The sequence below is a fragment of the Maylandia zebra genome, linkage group LG15 (genome assembly GCF_041146795.1).
Source record: "Maylandia zebra isolate NMK-2024a linkage group LG15, Mzebra_GT3a, whole genome shotgun sequence".
Classification (NCBI taxonomy): domain Eukaryota; kingdom Metazoa; phylum Chordata; class Actinopteri; order Cichliformes; family Cichlidae; genus Maylandia; species Maylandia zebra.
The window spans coordinates 38,154,898-38,160,813 of NC_135181.1; the positions used below are offsets into that span (position 1 = coordinate 38,154,898).

The window sequence follows — 5,916 nt, forward strand, 5'->3', positions numbered from 1 at the left end:
TTTTACGTTCCAAGCCAGAATCGATTTTAATCGATGAATCGATTATAAGAACCCACCCCTATAAATAATGTATCCACCTCCAGCTTTAAACACACATACACATGACAGAAACCTACAACTTTTATATGGGTTCATCACCCACAGCTAATGTGTGATCCTGAATAATAAGTCCTTGGGAGACAAAGTTCTTTAAACACCATCTTACCTCATTCAGAGTGATTTTGATGAATGTGTGTGTTTGTGCAAAGTACCCTGCAGAGCTTTTATTCATACATATTCATAACATCTAATGAAATATATATGTGTCATGCATTCTCAAGTGCCTTTCTTAGAAGCAGCTTGTCAGTATCAATAAGCCTTACTGTCCTAAAAAAAAAAAAAAGCAAATAAAGTAAAACAAAAAACAAAAATCTTGTCACTTGCAAAATGCAAAATGATGTCTGAACATAGACTTGCACATCAGTAACTGTTGTTATAAATCTCGTAATGTCTGCCGTGAAATTTTTGTAATTAGTCTCACAACACTGACTGTGTTTGCCCTGTTGGAATTGCTCCATTTATAATTATTTGTTTAAATTAATCTCCTTTCTGGGAGCCTAATCAAAAAAACCTAATGAAACTTTAACTGCACCTGGGGAGCAGTGAAAATGTACATACCTTACTGGTCTGAATGTTGGGCAAGCAAAACAGCTGGACAGCGCCCACTAGGAAACTGCAACAGAAGAGCTCCACTGTCTTTGACGCACATGTATGAAATTAAAAATTCCAAGACTTCCAAAAAAAGAGTGATGCCCTAAATCCTACAGAAAGTTTGATATTTAAAATTTAAGAAACATTCTTTTGCAACAAACCTTTAGAGATTTAACTGGATTATTTTCTTATTTGGTGAGTCTAAAGTAAAGACTTGCTGTTGTATTTCACTTATCCGATCTGATCCACACTTCTCTGTTTGATAATGATCCCAGTCTGTACACAGCTCCATAACAATATTTAATGATGATAATAATCCTACCTACTGAGTCCAGAAAATGTTTTTAACTTTGATGTACCTCATCAAACTGGTGGAATTGAGCTCTGTGAAATTTGTCCATGAACACCTTAAGAAATAGATATTTCCTGATTGTCTATTTAGCATTGTGAATTGTTGATACCCATGATGCCCATTTCATTACATCTCACCTACCACACTGCCCATCTCAGTTGTAGTATTTTATGGCTCTTGGATATGGGGGAGGGGCTCCTGTGATGCAATACAACATATACAAAAGGCATACTCTAAAGCCAACAGGAAGTCGGACATTTTGAATTTAATTTTGGCACAGTTTTCATCAATGTTAAGTCTCGAGTCATAACCATTGTTCAGTTGAATCTAAAGCCACTTAATTGTGAAGCTTTTCATTTTTCATCAAAGGGTGTAGCAAATTTTGATTCCTGACTCTGGCACCACAAATGAAATGTACATGCAAACGTACCCAAAATTTAAATACTGAAAGGTTACAGGCCTGGAGACATATACACACTGTATACAACAACATGAAATTGAATTCTTTTCACCAATGCCATCTAATGAGCAATGGAGCTCATATGTAACTCAGAGTCCAGGTCCTCAGACATCCACATGCTGCAGGAACTGCGTGGGCGCTATCATCGCTGCTTGCAGCATTAATTTTACTTTACGGTTCTTACCATAGTATCTGATTTAGACACAAATTTGTTTTCTAGTCACAGCTGCTACACCAAATGAACAAAAGCCAGACTACCTTTGACACCTAAAACCTAAAAAAAAAAAAAAAAAAAATTATATATATATATATATATATATATATATATAACAAAAACATCCCCCAAACAATTAATCATATGCAGAAGACACAAACATATAAAAGAAGAATTAGATAAAGGCAAAATAACCCCTCTACCTGCCTTTAAAAAAGAAATCTCAGCCTTTTTCTATTTTTTTTAATTCATGTGTAAAGTAGCTCTGTCATCAGGGAGGCTGCTCAGATTCTTTCCACGGGTATTTTCAGCAATTTCATCAAGGTCTCCTGACTAAAAGCAAACATTCCTGATGTTACTTCAAACTTCTTTCCCATTGATTAAAGCTCAGGTATACACAACTAAATCACTTCTGTTGGCACAAGGGAAACTTAACACCAAACCCAATGGCCAGTCTTACTTTCAATAACGCCTATTAAAATCCCCGACTCCTCCTGCACCCAAAGCTGGATTCTAACCATTAACCATTCTCAGGCCAGCCCCAAGGACATTGACTGGAACTCTATGGCAAATATTAACAAACTCCGTGATTGTTCAGAAAATGTAAGCTTGGTCCACTCACTGCTTGCAAAAACACACTCAGGAAGAGTGCTGGGACTGATTTCACAGAACAGGAACCTGTATTTTTAGTGTAAAATCTGGAATTGAGACATGAGGGTTTTATTTTCTGTAATGGCTCGGGTGGATTGTGCCCTGAGAGATATAATTTGATTTGCCTTGAAAACAGACTGGCTGCATGTGGGGGGCAGAAACAGCCATCTGTGCTGCGAAATCAATAAAGATGTTCTTAGCTGTAAGTAGAGAAAAACTAGCAATACCTGCTAACAGTCTTCTGTCACCAGTCTGACTCCAGCGCTCTCCAAAAACTGTCGATCTGAAAAATATTTTAGACACTAAAGTCAGGGTGTTTTCATAAATGACGAGATCAGAAAAGAAAGCTTTTCATCAACATTTGGTAACATCGCCAATAGTCAAATATTAAATGTATGCAGACTTTTTTTTTTAAAGATTCTTGGCAGGCAAGATGTTTCTTTCACAGGATCTTTTTCTGTGTGTTAGTGGTTAGTGTTATCCAAGACCGACTTTATGATGTTGAGATCAGGGCTCTGTGGGGATAACACCATCTGCTGCAGGATCCCTTTTTTCTTTTGGTTCCATTTTGTGTCTCTATGGCTCTAGCTCTACGTTTCATTATATGAAATTATTTGGATCCATTTAAATGTCACCCCGCAAGCAAGAGTGAACACAAATATTGAAAGTCCTTAAACCTTTGTAGAGTTCATTGTATCTGGGTACATACGATACCTCAGTTGTAAAGTTAGACGTCATTACTTTAGAGAAAAGAAAATGTACGAAAAGTTTAATTCATTCCTTTCAGAAAATAGAGGAAAAAAGAAATCACTGCGAAGAAATCTAATGCCCTGTTTGCAACTTAGAGACAATCAGAAGAGTGTAACCTCAAAGGGAAAGGAGGTAAAAACAGATTGTTTCAAGCAGTGGATGAACTGAGGGGTTGCAAAAGGTCATAAGAAGATTGTGCTTGGTCACATATGCAAAGCTACACAAGAAGAGTTGAGTCATCAAAATATGGGCTTTATATATCTCATTTAAAAGTTCACTGTGTAGGGCAGCACGGTGGCATGTTAGCACTGTTGCTGCACAGCAAGAAGATCCTGAGTTCAGTTCCACCATCAGGCCGGGGTCTTTCTGTGCGGAGTTTGCATGTTCTTCCCAAGTACTTTGGCTTCCTCCAAAGTCCAAAGACATGCAGTACGTGGGGATAGGTTAACTGATCAATCTAAATCGCCCGTGGGTGTGAATGATTGTCTGTCTCTGGGTGTTAGACTGGCTACTTGTCCATTGTGTACCCTGCCTTTCGCCCTATGACAGCTGGGATAGGCTCCAGCGTCCTTGAAAAGGATAAGCGGAAGCAAATGGATGTGTAGGATTATGTGGTGTTAAAAGAAATGCCTAAATAGAAATAGACCTTTGCACTGCCGTTATCTACGATGGGTCCAATGAGTTCAAACTTGGAGAAACATGCAATTTTATTAGAATATAATAGTGTTTTGAATAATGTGATTGTGGCCGGTCAGTGGTGTCATGTCCACTCGTATGGAAATCTTATTATGTTAGAACAACATTCAGAAAATTTGTGAAATGACTTTTAATGTGATTGTTTTGACCATATATTTTTAAATGGCCGTATAACTTTAGCAGCTGTTTGTGTAGTTGGTTTATTTAATGGTGTTTTTTCAATTTACTTTACATTGGCCAACATTACTTGCGGCTATTTCATTAGAATTAAATGGCAAAATATGTGACTGTAACGGCAGTGAAGACAAGAACTGTAATCGTCCGACTCCACTATATGACATCATCTAACTGTGCATTTTGATAATTATCATTAAAGGCCTGTGACAGCTGGGATAGGCTGAGCAGAGCCAAACTGAAAAGCTGCATACTGAAGCAGTTGAATAAATGCACCATTACTGCCCAAATTCTTTGATCAGAGACTTCAGGCACTTTGTAAAATGGCTGTCAGGTCTGATACAAAGTTTCAGATATTAATTAATTTTTAAAATGCAACATTTCATTACCAGTCAGGCAACATATTCATTATGAATTTAGATTTGAAAAAAACAAAGTGTCTCAGTGGAGTACACAGACTCAGTTCAGCTAAAGTCACGCACAGAAGCCTCAGCCTGGTCCTCTTTGTCATTACATCGCCGCTCTCTAGATTCATTACCCACTTCTGGGATGTGTGTCCTGGATCATGATGACCTCAGGGGTCAGCGTTTGACTCCAAAACAGCACAAAATCAGCTTTCTAACTAGTGTGAGCACACGAATGCTGCCTCACAGAGACATAACCCACCACCCTGAGTGCCTTTTCTGTCCACAAACACACACACACACACACACACACACACACACACACACACACACACACAGTAGACTCAAGCATAGCAACAGCTCTACTCTGCAGATCCATAATATTGAGCACTCAAACTTGACTGAACAGTAGGAGGTGAAGCATTTTTATAGTCCATGAAATCCTTCCCCACTAATCCAAGGCATCTTCCTACCACTTTCCTCTGTTTTGTCAGGAAACTTTGTGTCCGATTAGATCTTAATCCCACTAATGCCTATTCAAAATATCCCGTGCTTTGCCTTCCAGGTGAATAAAGCATGCTGTGTTCAAGTTTGCATGAAGTTACAACAGAGATGCACATCGTTAATTACAGCTGTTGTTAGTGGGATCATTTTACTACATTTACCCCAATTTTGGAGGTGTTTTTGTCACGGCTGCCGGGGCGAGCCGTGTGGTGAAGGAGGTAAAGGACCCAAAATGCAGGCAGTGGACTGGTGATGAGAGTGACGTTTATTTACAGAAGTGGCAGTGACAGAACAGATGGTGAGGAATGACAAACGACTGGAGAAACCTAAACTGGAAAATCTAAATGACAAACCTGAGAGCATAAGAACCGGGATGCAGGGCAGAGCGCCGCAGACGGCAGAACTGAACACCGTGGAACACAGACGAACCAGCAACAGGCAGGAGAACACACAGGGCTTAAATACACACACAGGTAATCAGGGGATGAGAGACAGGAGGGCAACACACCTGGGAGAAATCGGAGCTGACGGGACAGGGGAAACGTGACCTGAACACACTCACATGAGACGGGGACCTTCAGAATAAAACAGGAAACTCAGACACAGAGAACCAGACACGACACTGAACTAAACAGATTCACAAGCAGACAGTGGGACCAGGGCAGGCACAGAACAGAAACCTAACAAATGGCAAATCATAACAGAATACATACTCAGAATAAACAAAAGCATAAAGAAACACAAAACACTGAGTCGGCAGACTCAGGACCATGACAGTTTTTTGATTGGGAAAGTTTTCAGCACATTAGAGTCATGAAAACAGGAAGGAGATTTTTTTTAAATCCATGAAAAATATAGATGAAAACGGGCAGAGTTAATTTTAGCTCCTAATTTTAATACAAATCACTGGACACTGAACCAACAACAGTGTGTGCCTTTGGGAAGCATCGTCATTTTGCTTGGCTCTTATTATGCCAGGCCAGGTTTTCACTTTCCCTTTTTGTTTTTTTTCTCCAGCTTT

The 5,916-nt window shown here is 39.2% G+C and overlaps 1 long non-coding RNA gene across 1 annotated transcript; it reads right to left on the reverse strand.

Annotated features, from left to right (window-relative positions):
• Positions 1-678: 678 nt before the first annotated feature.
• LOC143412753 (uncharacterized) lies at positions 679-5,318 on the reverse strand. Its single transcript, XR_013093296.1, has 3 exons — positions 5,249-5,318; positions 2,595-2,650; positions 679-712 (listed from the first exon to the last, which is right to left on the reverse strand). It is a non-coding gene; the product is annotated as an uncharacterized LOC143412753 (long non-coding RNA).
• Between the last annotated feature and the right edge of the window lie 598 nt (positions 5,319-5,916).